Source organism: Canis lupus, chromosome 27, assembly GCF_003254725.2.
Source record: "Canis lupus dingo isolate Sandy chromosome 27, ASM325472v2, whole genome shotgun sequence".
Lineage (NCBI taxonomy): Eukaryota > Metazoa > Chordata > Mammalia > Carnivora > Canidae > Canis > Canis lupus.
This window is the reverse complement of record NC_064269.1, coordinates 19,099,351-19,112,711: the sequence shown is the minus strand read 5'-3', so window position 1 is coordinate 19,112,711 and position 13,361 is coordinate 19,099,351. Positions and strand designations below refer to the sequence as shown.

The 13,361-nt window shown below is 36.8% G+C and overlaps 1 pseudogene; it reads left to right on the top strand.

Annotated features, from left to right (window-relative positions):
- The first annotated feature begins 1,613 nt into the window (after nt 1–1,613).
- LOC112665694 (U6 spliceosomal RNA) lies at nt 1,614–1,709 on the top strand (annotated as a pseudogene).
- Nucleotides 1,710–13,361: the final 11,652 nt, after the last annotated feature.

The following is a 13,361-nucleotide window of genomic DNA, read 5'->3' as shown; positions in this document are numbered from 1 at the left end:
ATATTGTCTCTCCTTTCTCCCCCACTACCTCACCATCCCCTAAACCAGTCTTCTTCCTAAATTTCCTGTCTTGGCAAAGAGCATCACCATCTATCCAATTAGTCAAGCCAGAAATGGCAGTAAGTGGAAGATTTGGGGGTGGGGGTGAGGAGATAATTCATTAGTTATCCCTTTTAGTCACACTTCTGCCTAATAAGTCACAAATTTTTATAGAATTTTCTTTATTAACCTCATATGTATCCCTTCTTCTGAGTCTCAAAACTATTGGCCTTATCATATGTCACTTATTTGATGGAAGATATGGCTTCTGGCTTTTAGATTCATTCTCTGTCAATCCCTCTAGTGGACTGTTGTTAAACTTACCTTTCCTCCCTCCCCAAAATAAAAATTGTAATCAAGCTACCTCCTCCATTTAAATTTGACTCCACATTCCTGTAGGAAAAACTCAAAGTCCATGGTATGGCATGCAAAAGCATTAGTGATCTGGCCCCAGTGGTGTTTTCACCTTCTTAGGCCCCCTTAGTCATTCTCAAAGACCTTGGTCCTAGGACAGTACCGATGCTCTTCCATACGTCTGCATCTTTGTTTTTGGTCAAAGCTCACTTTTCTATTCTCAAGAACCTCCTCTTTTTATCCTGGTCCACTTTGTCCAAACCTCTATTGTAGCACTTACCAAGCTGTGCAGCTTTTACAAAGGCAAAGATTTAAAACAAAACGAAATACAATAAAAACCAACCAGGCATGTTTGGAAAGCTACAGGCAAGTTTCACTTGGTTGAGCTCAGGGTCTTGGTGATCCTCCAAGATATGGAACATGAGATGAAATGGGTAGTCCTTCACGGATTTTAATTAGGGAAGTTATTTGATCAGATTTGCATTTTAGAGCCATATTCCATTTGTGTGTAAGATGTTTTGGAGCATCTCCATAATTATTAGGGCCTGAAGGAGAATGGGTAAAAAAGGATGAGGAATTACTGCAGAGATATTTATACAGTAAATTTGGCAAGTCTGATGGATTGATTAAGTGAATTGGAGAATTTATCCATTGATTCAATAATTATTGGGGACTAAGCATTGCTGCAGTTTCTAGAAGTACAAAGAGATTATAAGACAATGTTCCCACTTTTATAGAAACTTATTACAGTGAAAAACAAAGTAGATCAGAAGTGGACTCAAATATATATAGGAGTTTAGTAAATGATAAAGGTTAAATTCTTTAATATGTAGTTTTAGAACAATTGGCTGTTTGGGGAAAAACAGATATAAAATTGTATTTTCTCATCAAATTCAGTTCCAAATAAATTGAATTCAAAATGTGAAATAATAAAAACAATAAAAATAACCGTAGTTTAATATGTGTATAAATTTACAGCTTTTAAACCTTCCTAAACAGAGCACCAAAGACATAAACTACACAATGAAGAGCAATGCCATTGAAATCTCTTTATCACAGAAATATAGCAATGAAGAAATAATGGCAACATAAAGGTATATAAAGATCTAGTATGATATACAAAATTCTATTACAGTATTACACACTTGCTTTTGATTTGGCTTGTTCCAAAGGCTGTCAGAAGAAAAGCATGAGGATCTATTTGAACATTTATATAAAAGAGAACCGTGGTGCTAACTTCTGAAATGATACAAAGAAGATTAGGAAGACCTCTGCATAAAGATGACGTGCAAATTCCTGAAGTGTTCCATATTTTTTAGATGTGGAAGATGTTCCTGTCACCATGGAGTGAGACTCTTGACCCTATTCAGTCCAGAGACTTGATCTGAGATGCCACACGCCAGCATTCTCACTCCCTGGTGAGGGTTTGGAATAGGTTCTTTCTCTCAAGCTGTTGTGTCAAGTCACTCGGATGTAGATAAAACACAAAGGCAGGTGAGAGAGAGAGAGAGAGAGAAAGAGAGAGAGAACCATGAATCTTCGATTGATGTTATGAGAGTGTTAATTGAATACCCAAATCACAGTAACGGCTTTGTACCAAAGAACTCTAAAAATTCAGAGGCAGGGATTGGGGTACCTGATAATACTCCTCAGACAAAGAAAAAAATTACTCAAGGCTAATAAAACATTCTTACTCTGAAGTTTTCCACTGATGTACTTTTGTCTCTGAAACTGAGTTCCAGGAGCCAAATAATTTCCAACCGTCCAGTAAGCAATTAATGAGAACCTATTATGGTCTAAGGCAATGTATTAGATGCTGTCTTTTTCACAGTAAGTATAATTGTCTTCCTCAAAGATGAGTATGACAATGCCTTTGCCTTCAAGAAATTCATGGATTAGCACTTAAAGAGGGGAATAATACCTACAGTGCAGTCTGCATTTTCCTAATACCGAATGCACTTAATTTATTTCATGATGCCAGCCTGGCTGGGTTAAGTAGCTTACGGAGGACACTGAAGAGAGAGAAGATTTTTATTTAATGGCTATAGCGTAAGCCTTCCTTTTCATTTAGATGGAGCCTCGGTTTGTGGGGCTGTCAGCACAACACCTTCCAAAATATCACATTCTCTTTCCATGATGTTTAAGAGGCTAGTGATGTGAGTTTAAGAGAGGAAGAAAGTGAAGCTTATTAGTTTGAATGAGGTCATCAGAGTCACTCTGCAGGATCCTTATAGGAATAGAACAGGGCCCAGTGCAGACCCCTACCAATTAAAATGATCTGGATGGAGGCAAACATTGTGGTGAATGAATATACAGAATGTCATCATGTTTACCTCAAGTATGCTTTTACATGATAAACCCTAGAAACTTCTGAATTTTGGTTTTGAGAGCATTGAACATTTACTATGGCAAGAAGGCCTTGAGTATCTCCACGTGGGCGTCTCTTTCCCGGCCCAAACTTCACATCCCTAAACCCATCCATGCCCTGCCAGCTTCTGTTCTTGGGTTTCTTCCATCTGCCAGATTTGACCGCTCCTCCTTGTCTGATTTTCAAATGTCCTCCAAGCCTTCATCTTTGGGGATGATTCTCCCTGATTCTTTATAAGATGTTTCTGTGGGGCTGGATGAAATTAATACCTTGGCTTCAGGCGCCCACTTTCTTGACCTTGTTCACCTCCGGCTGGCCTTACACTCACCCTACCCCATTCCCTTGGCCGCCACAGCATCTCCACGATGATGTTCTACAAACGCATTTTTTGAAATTTTCCTCTTTTCCCCCTCATTCAATGTTTCCTCAATATTTACCTCTTTCCAAGACTAATTCTCAGAGTTTTGGGTAAAGGGAAGCAAAACAAAACTAAACAAAAACAGGCCATTCAGGGACCTACTACAGATCTACTAAGCTAGGAAAGAGGTCCAGACTCCAATTCCTCTCTTAATTGGCTTCATGACTAAAAGCTGTGTGGGGACCTGTAAATAGCAATTCGAAATACATACCGTGTTTCCTTGTCCATTATCTCCCCACCCCCTTCCAAATCTGAGGTAAGCTAAGGACACAGATTCTGGGATGCTTGTGGGTTCTTTCTGACCCTCGGTGATTATTAAACAGCACATTTGGGTTAGGGTTTTTTCCCCTGCATTGTGGTTTCTGTGATTAAGTGATGTACTACATAATGTTCTTGCAACTCCAGATGCCTGAAATATTTTTACTATTTATGCATATTCATTTTTTTTATTTTTCTACAAAAAATTTATTTTCTACAAAAAAGAAAATAAAGAGGTAGTTGAAAATCAGAGATTTGTCTTCTCTCCTTGTTAAAAAGCTGGCAAAGTCTTTAGAAGAGCCCAATGGGACAGTGTTCCCAAAGATCAGTACTTTCCTAAGTAAACAAAGGGAAGCTCTCTCTTCAGTGAAGTCACCCTCTGCCCACCCATCAGGGAATTAGGCAGAGTGTCTAAAGTTTGCACAGGTTTGCTGACTGGCGAGCAGTGGGGGAAAGAGAGGGAGGAAGGGGAGAAGGAAATGGAGAATGAGAAAAAGAGGGGAGAGAAAAAGAAGCAAGCAGAAGATAAGCAAGCAGCTATGTATTCACAGTGAGCCTCAGTTAATTTAAGATCTTCCTTCACTTGTTGGCCCCTGGAGTACAGTAGTGGTCAGTTTCCCATCTTGCTCTAGGCCACATGATTGCTTCACTTTATATCTACTTCTTTTGTATTGGGGATTAAAAAAAAAAAAAGCTGGAAAAAAAAAAAAACAGTGATGCTGAATCTTTTGACATTGAACTTTGCAAAACAATAAAAGACACAGCCAGAACATTTTTTTCCACAACAGTTAATTTGTATGGTTCCCAGCACAATTTAAAAGTGGTTTAGTTTCAAAAGGGTAAATGTTCAACTGAGCATGTCCTATTCAAAAGAGTCTTAAAAATATACAGAACTGACTGTAAGAAAAAGACCTCCTCAAGGTGGTATATTTTGCTTGAATAGGGAAACAAAATCAAGCATGGCCTCACTCTGTTGGCTTTGTTTTTCCGAGGTTATTGAAGAAAAGAGAAGTTTGCCAAAACTAAACAAAATGCAGAACAATTTCTTTGAACCTGAGAACTCTCCAGTGCCCAAACATGATTAAAAACCATCTTGGTTAAGCCCTTTTGATCGGCCTGCCTGTCGTAAAACCTGTTCTGAGTCTCTGGCAATTACAGTCTTATCTGTGTGGTCCTTTCCTTTTGAGAACTTTCAGCATGATGTTGTCCTGCTGGGGCTCAACTAATTGCTTATGGACGATGTGATATAGAGAGCTTAGTGCCCATCAAAAATGATGCCACTGATGTACCCACACCCCCAGCAAACCTGAGCAAAGGTGTGTTCTCATCTCTCCACAAAAGAGACTTTCTGAGAAGAAAAAGGGAAAGAACTGGAAAGAACACGAGTGACTCCAGGACAGCATGGAGAAATATGCAGACAAATACTTGGCGTTTTTTCGAGTTTTCTTTATTAAAGACTCTAATTGAATTTCATTGACTGAAGTTGAAAGCCATGTCTAGAGCACACTGTAGATCTGTTACTTTCCCATTCTATTTATATGTCTATGAAGTAGATCATTGTAATGAATACAAATGGGCAATAAGTACAAAGTTATTGCATAATTTTTCAAAATTTTATGATTGCTTTTCCTATTTCCTCTTAGAATAATGGCCCCTCTGTGTAGCCTGTAGACCATTCACTATATCTTCAGTATATTTTACCATTTCAGCAGATTTTAATTTATTAGAGACATACTAGAAGTGGTATGTAAACAATCCACAGAACGAAGCTGATTTGTAAGACATGGACAACCCGAACCAGGATTAAGTTACTTCTGAGATCACTTGGTGAATGCAAATGCATATGTATTATTCCCTCTTTTCCCCTCCCTGCCTGCTTCTTGATTTGGCCAAGACTGGGACTTGGGGACTGGAGGGAAAACCAAATTAGAGCCACCCACCGACCCATAGCAAACAGAACAGAAAATGTCGATCTCATGATGGGATGTGTAACAAGATGGAAAGTTTCTCTATGGGTTTGCATTTTTAAGCCAGACTTCGGCAAAGGTTCAAAGCTGCCAGCTCTGAGTAAACAAACACAGCTTTACAAGATGAAGTAGGCTAATGGCTGCTCCAGCATCTGTGGGATGGCCTTGGACAGAAAATGACCTACCCTTTGCTTCATTCTGCTCGTACTCCTTTTACTTTATTCCCCTTCTCTCTGAGACCTTGAACTCCTCTTTCCATATGATCAGAGTGGGAAAAGTTGTCAGATGTGACAATTCCAGGACCCCTAAGCCTACATCAATGGCCCCCCTTTTTAAAAGATTGTATTTATTTATTTATTTATTTAGTTAGTTAGTTAGTTAGTTAGTTATGAGAAACACAGAGAGAGGGGCAGAGACATAGATAGAGGGAGAAGCAGGCTCCCTATGGGGAGCCCCATGCAGGACTTGATCCCAAAACCCTGGATCACAACCTGAGCCAAAGGCAGATAGATGCTCAACCACTGAGCCACCCAGGCATCCCAATGGCCACTCTTTGTAGTGTCATGTTCAGGATTGTGGTCTTTACCTCTCAGTCTCTCCTCTCCAGTTTATTTTTCCAATTGACTTTGAACTCACAGCTGAAGCAATTTTGACCAACTATGTGTTCACTGCTCTAGACCTGACCAAAATGGATGAGGGTCTCGGTGTACTTTGGAAGCACCTTAGGGGAAGCAATCCACTCTGCCTGACAGTGCAGGAAAAGGCTTCATGGGGGAATAACACAGGCACTGGTACTTGCAGAACTAGTTGAGGCTGCAGAAACCGGAAGCTAGGATAGCATATGATGGACAAGCATATGCTTCTTATGAATCATCATTTAGACAGAGCTTGAATAGGTGTGTGTGCTTCGATGGAGATACCTATTTTCTGTGAATTTATAGTCTTACAATTTTAAATATGAATATTCACCTAAAAGGGGAAGAGAGCATGGAAAGCTAAAATTAATTGCAGAAAACGTGTGATGCATATATTTCTCTTGGCTTGAAGACAGCAGCTTAAATCTATATTGAAAAGAATTAAAAATTTTAATTTAAAAAGCTTTTTTATAATATGGATTTAAAACTAGTAAGGATACACTGAAAGACAAGGCACACCAGCAGTAATTGGCCCTATGAAGTAAAGGAGGACACTTCAAGCCATTTTTTCTCATAAAATCCCTAAAAATATTTGGAAAAAACATGTACTTTTGGACATATTTTCAAGTTGAAATCTAAAAAATTTCAAAATGAGTTTAAATAGTTGCAAAAGATCTAATTTATGAGGCGCCTGGGTGGTGTCGTTGGTTAGGTGCCACTCTTGGTTTCCGCTCAGGTCATGATCACAGGGTCCTGAGGCTGAGCCCCCTGTCAGGCTCCACGCTCAGTACAAAGTCCGCTGAAGTTATTCTCTCTCTCTGCCCCTCCCTTCCACTTGTACTCTCTCTCTCTAAAATAAATAAATCTTTAAAAAATGTAATTTATGATAGTTTATAACACTGTTTTATTTTATTTTTTAATTTTTTTAAAATTTTTTAACACTGATGTTTTAGATGCATTTTAAGTTAATCAAATGGCATCTAAATAGTATGTTAATAAATACTCATGTTACAATTTTTCTTTTTTTAATGAATAAGCTGATCTTTAATAGAGAGAATTTTTTCTCCTTGAACTTGTATTTCTGTCCCACTTTCTCACAATATTTGTTTTCTAATTCAATGTTTTTAGACTTGAAATTATTTTATTGCTCAAGTCATCATATTTTTCACAACTAAAAAACTATATAAATCCATTAAAAAATTACATTGACATTAGATTCTAAATTCAAAATGCTTATTTTTGAATTGAGTCTTTATAATTATCACAAAATTAATAAAACTATATAAATTTTAGAAAAATTATTAAATATTAATATAAATTTTGTTGGAAAGCTATTTCTTTTTTAAAAAAGATTTTATTTATTAATTTGTGAGAGAGAGAGAGAGAGACAGCAGGAGAGGAGCAGAGAGGGAGAAGGAGAGAATCTCAAGCAGACTCTGTGCTGACCATGGTGCCCACCATGAGGCTCTATCTCGGGACCCTGAGACTGTGACCTGAGCGGAAACAAAGAATTAGAGGCACAAGTTGGGGGGAGGGGCAGAGAGAAAGGTAGAGAGAGAATCTCAAGCAAACTCCATACTGAGCATGAAGCAGATGCAGGGCTCAATCTCAGGATCCTGAGATCATGACCTGAGCCACCTAAAATCAAGAGTTAGACACTTAACTGACTGTGCCACCCACGTGCTCCACAAAGTTATTTCTTTTTAAGATGGTTGGGACTTTTGTTTATTCAGTGAGTTGATGTGTCCAGCTATTGCTTATTATAAAAATGAGCTGTATTTGGCATCACTCTTATCCGTATTTATTTTTATTGTGATAGCTGTAAGTGCTGAGAAAGCTTGTTCTCATAAAAAAAACAAATGAAGGGCTTTTGTTATAGCAACATCACTCCCTTTGAATTTCTGAATTTGATGCCAAATATCACACGGTGATATAGCATAATAATAGTTTTTATTTTTTTTTAAAGATTTTATTTATTTATTCATGAGAGACACCTAGAAAGAGACAGGCAGAGACACAGGCAAAGGGAGAAGCAGGCTCCATGCAGGGAGCCCAATGTGGGACTCGATCCCAGGACTCCAGGATCATGCCCTGGGCCGAAGGTGCTAAACCGCTGAGCTACCCAGGGATCCCCAGTAATAGTTTTTAATAACCATCTGCTAATAAAATGGTTAGTTCTTCAATTTATGGAAAGCAAAGAATCTTGATAGTTACTAACACTAGGTGCTGGGGCTCTAACAGTAAAGAATTTAATCTAAGGAAAAAAGGTTCCTGAAGCTAGAATCCTGAGAAACACCTATTTAAGGAGGTAGATGATGAAAAATAACCAAGCAAATCAAGAACTAAGAGCCAGGAAGTAAAGTGTTATAGTGTTCAAAGGAGAAGAGAACTTTAACAGGAGATGTACTTAACAAGGTCAAAATAATTCAGGGAAGCAAGCTTGAGGAGGATTGATGCCATCATTCCTTTGAGGTTCCAAAGAGAATAAAGAAGTTAATTTTTTACTGTGTGTAAAACCACAAATTTTGACATTTTAATCAGTTATGGAGACTCTGGGATTAGGGCAGCTGGCACTCTATTTTTTTTTATCCAAATCATTTTTTATGTGTGAATCTCATTTAGGATTTTAATTCTGATGTAGTTGTCTATTTGTCTATACTTGGGCTGATTGCAGGTTATCACACTATTATTTTACACAGAATGTTGATTTTACATAAGGCAAACCCTTTTACTTTGTTCTTTATTGAAATTGTCAAAATTACATCTTCTTAATCATGAGTTGTACCATTTGTGAAACTATTAGTCTATTTCTTTACTTCTTTTTATTGTCTTCAGCAATGTTTCTGTGATTTTCCCTATAAAAATTTCATGTCTCTTGTTATTTATGTTTAGATACCTTAAGTTTTTGTTGCAAATGTGAATGAATGGATTTTATTTTCTCATTGCATTTTTGAATAATTTTTATGTTGATATTTTAATGAGTAGTAGTGTGGAATTGTCTTATTTCTTAAAAGTTTATTGGTGGACTCTTTTGCATATTCCACATAGACAATCACATTAACTACAATAGAGATACTTTGACCTTTCATTTCTAATTTTTATTCATTTTATGCCTCTTGTTGTCTTCCTGCATTAGATAGAAACTGCAGTAGAATGTTGCATACACGTGGCAATGCTGAGCTTCTTACTTTGTTCCTAATTTTGTAGGAAATGCTTCTAAAAGTTCACCATTAAATATGATTTTTATTGCAGGTCTTTAATGGATGGCTTCATCAGATGAAGATAATTCCTCTCTACACTAAGTGGGTTAAGTGCTTTATATCACCTATGTACATTTACTATCAAATGTTTGCATTTACTTAGAGAATAATATTTTTCTCTTTTAATTTATAATCATGTTTATTACATTATTAGATTTGTTGATGTTGAGCCATCATCCTTAGATTTCTAAGAATAATTCCATTTGAATATGATGTTATATTTTTTAATCATTGATGAGTTCTACTTACTAATATTTTACTTGGGATTTTTGAAGATATGTTGTAAGTAAAATAAATCTATAATTTTGTTTTCTTGTACCTTACCTTTCTATTTTGGTGCCAAAATTATATTAACCATAAAATGCTATTTGTTTCTCCTCTTTCTGTACTTGGAAGTTTGGATATGATAGAAATTATCTCATAATCACTTGGGAAACTTTCTGAGCTTATTATCTTTTGAGGGAGGAGACTTTTGATCATCAATTCAACTTATTTAATGATTGATTTTAGTGGTATTCATATAAACTGGTCTGCAAATATATTGACAAATTTATTGATAACACTCTTATTTTTTAAATTTCAACTTATCTTTATCTTTAGTTATTATTCCTTTATGGTCCAGTATTGTTGATTCATGACTTTTCTTCCTTTTGATTAGTCTCACTATGTTTTGCTTCATGTAGCAGTTTGCAAATAACTACTTGTTGATTTTTATTGATCTTATCTGCTGTGCCTTTGTTTTCTAATTCATCTGATGTCTGCCCTTACCTTTATTTCCTGCCATCTAGTTCTCGTATGTTGTGTTTCTTTCTTCTTTCTTTTTTTAAAATATGTATTTATTTATTTGAGAGAGAGAGTGAGCATGAGCAGGGGTTGGGGCAGAGGCAGAGGGAGAGAGAGAATCAAGCAGACTCCCCACTGAGCCCAGAGCCCAGAGTGGGGCTCTATCTCACAACCCTGAGATCATGACCTGAGTCAAAACCAAGAGTTGGATACTCAACCAACTGAGCAACCCAGGTGCCCCTTTCTTTCTTATCTGGAGCACTTATTCATTTATAGTCAATCTCTTTCTCTTTTTCTTTTAAGAAAGTGCCTTCGATTTTTCTTCTTGTATCAATGTCTCCTCTCGCTGTAGTTTTTACAAGTTTGTCTTCATTCTCTATATTCTTTAGTTTCTCAAAAGTGTGTATTTGTCCAAGTTTGTTTTAAATGTTTCCTCTTGGGATGCCTGGGTGGCTCAGTGGCTGAGCATCTGCCTTTGGCTCAGGGTGTGATCCAGGTGTCCTGAGATTGAGTCCCACATCGGGCTCCCTGCAAGAAACCTGCTTCTTCCTTTACCTATGTCTCTGCCTCTCTCTCTCTCTCTCTCTCTCTCTCTCTCATGAGTAAATAAATAAAATCTTTAAAAAAATGTTTCCTTTCAGTACTTGGAGCTCTTTCAGTTTAAAGACTCATGTGTTTCTTTAGTGCAGACTAATTCTTGGCCCTTACCTCCTCACTGCCTCCCTCCATCCTCTCACCAATTTTATTTGTGTTAGGTCATGGATTTGGGATTGGCAGAATCATTTTCAATGAGAAATTTAGTTTTTGTTCATTTGTCATTTTTTACTTCTTTTTTTTCTCCTTGTTAAATGTGCTCTCTCTCTCCTCACACCTCAGTGGTTTTCCTATTTTGTTTGTACATGTGTCAATTCCTTTGGACTCCCTGTTTTAGAACCAGGTTTTCTAATGACTTTGGGGTTCCTGTCCTGCCATGACATTGGACTATTCTAGATACAGTCATAAGGCTAGTTAGCAGTTTGGCTTAGTTCCTGATCACAGAACTGTCTTAGTATTTCTTTCTCTTAGACCTACAATACTTTGCAAAGCCACAGTCCACGCAAAAGGCTAATAGCTATTTTTAAAACATATCTTAACATAGAGTTCAGGGCATTGATATCAAGGAGTAAGTCTCGATCTCGTCCTCTCTCTTGCATGGAAGACTTTTAGTATCAGTTTTCCTTGAGAAGTCAAGATTTGGTTATCATACCTACTCTTGGGCATGGAGGCCAGCAAGGTTGTGACTTCCATCATGCTTATTGCTTTGCATTTCAATTCTGTTTTTAGTTTACTAGAAAGTATATTTCGCTTTTGAGTATGTGTGTCCTTTTAGTTGTCTCTTTTAGCAATTTTATTTGTTATTGCTATATGGATAAGAGGAAGAAGAATGATTAGTAGACTTGGGATCAAGTAATAATGAAAATAAAGTGAGATTTTAAGAGATTATAGAAATTGGGCATGCTAATTTTTAAGTGTTTCTTCATGTTAGGACTCTACATGTATCTGAAGAAGTTCCCTTGATATCAAATATTTTGATAAAGGTATATTGATTTGGCTTAAAAAACAACACAATTAAGAATCAGTATTTTTCTAAATGACTGATTAATAAGTAAGACCATTGCCTTCATCTCAGAGCTGGAGCTCTCTTGCTCCATGCCATCCTAATCCTCACCTGCTGTGGAAGATGAGGTGTAGATCAGGGTAAAGTTATGCAAAATCTGCAGACAAACCACTCAAAGCAAGTGTCCTACAAACCTTTTTACAAAAGGAAATTTAAAAATACACAGATATATTCAAAGCCCACTTTTTAACCAAGAGCATCTAGCACTCAAGTATAAGAAGTCTAGACAGTGAAAACATTAATGTAGCGAGTTTATATTTTAGGAAATGTGAGGACCTGTTAAAGGGTTCCTGGGAAATCAGAAAAAGTAATATTCTTTCATTCAACAAGCATTACCCAGTACAAACTGTATTATAAGAAATAAAACCCGTGTTCAAGAGGCCCACAGCCTTGAGGAGTAGAAATTATTTAAATGCTGAATCACTAGCTGAGCTATGAGCAGAGAAGCTTTTATCTTGTTTGTTCCTCTGAAGCAAAGTAATTCTTAAAATTACTTAAAGTAGAAAATGTTCTCTTTTTGCCTTGTTTCCAGGAAATTCTGAGCTAAATTTATGCTTAATTGTATCACTAAAATTTGAAAATAATTATCTCAACCCTCCATCTATTGAATTTTGATTTTTTTTCAAATGTTATCTCCATTATGGAAATCTTTTAAATTATTTCAGGAATTACAGTTTTAATGGGTGGATTGAAAAAAAATAAATTAATAGCATTTGAGCTGGGTGGGGAAAACTGACAGAAGCTGCTCATACCAAGTTCAGCAAAAGTCCTGATATGCCCTCACCTCAGAAGCAGAAAATTGCCAAATGTATTATACTTGTATTTGTATGTTATATAATGCACATGAATAACGAATATATTCTTACTGTCTCACTTCCTTCCTGGGAACTCTTCAAATGGAATTTTATGTCTGGTTAAGAGTAATACAATTTAAGAAGGATGTGGATATACTGGAGAGGTTACAATGGAAACTACTTAAAATGATGGGAATTCTAGAAACCATGGTCTGTAAAGGAAAATGGAAAGAAAAATGAGACTTATTCAGCAAAAGGAGAAATAGTGCTAGGTTAAGAAGAAGATGATATGAGGCAAACCGGAGGAAAGTCATTTTTAACTACAGCAAGGGCAGATTAGATTTTTTGAAAGATCCATTAATTATTTAAGTGTTGGAAATACTTAGGGAGGTTAAGAAAATTTTTCTAAGGGAAAATAAGGGAAGGGAGAAGAAATGTGTGGGAAATATCAGAAAGGGAGACAGAACGTAAAGACTGCTAACTCTGGGAAACGAACTAGGGGTGGTAGAAGGGGAGGAGGGCGGGGGGTGGGAGTGAATGGGTGACGGGCACTGGGTGTTATTCTGTATGTTAGTAAATTGAACACCAATAAAAAAAAAAAAAAAAAAAAAAAAAAAAAAAAAAAAAAAAAAAAAGAAAATTTTTCTAAATGGAAGTTTCTCATAAACCATCCTTCCCCTCAATACTCCTTTGCGCTTCACTCTTCCCGACAAAGAAAGTTTACTTGTCTTTAGACATAACACAAGTAATAGGGTCAATGGGAAAGGACCTACCCACATGCCCATAAAGGAACTGCGTCTTTGACCCTGGAATTGCTGTCAACTATCT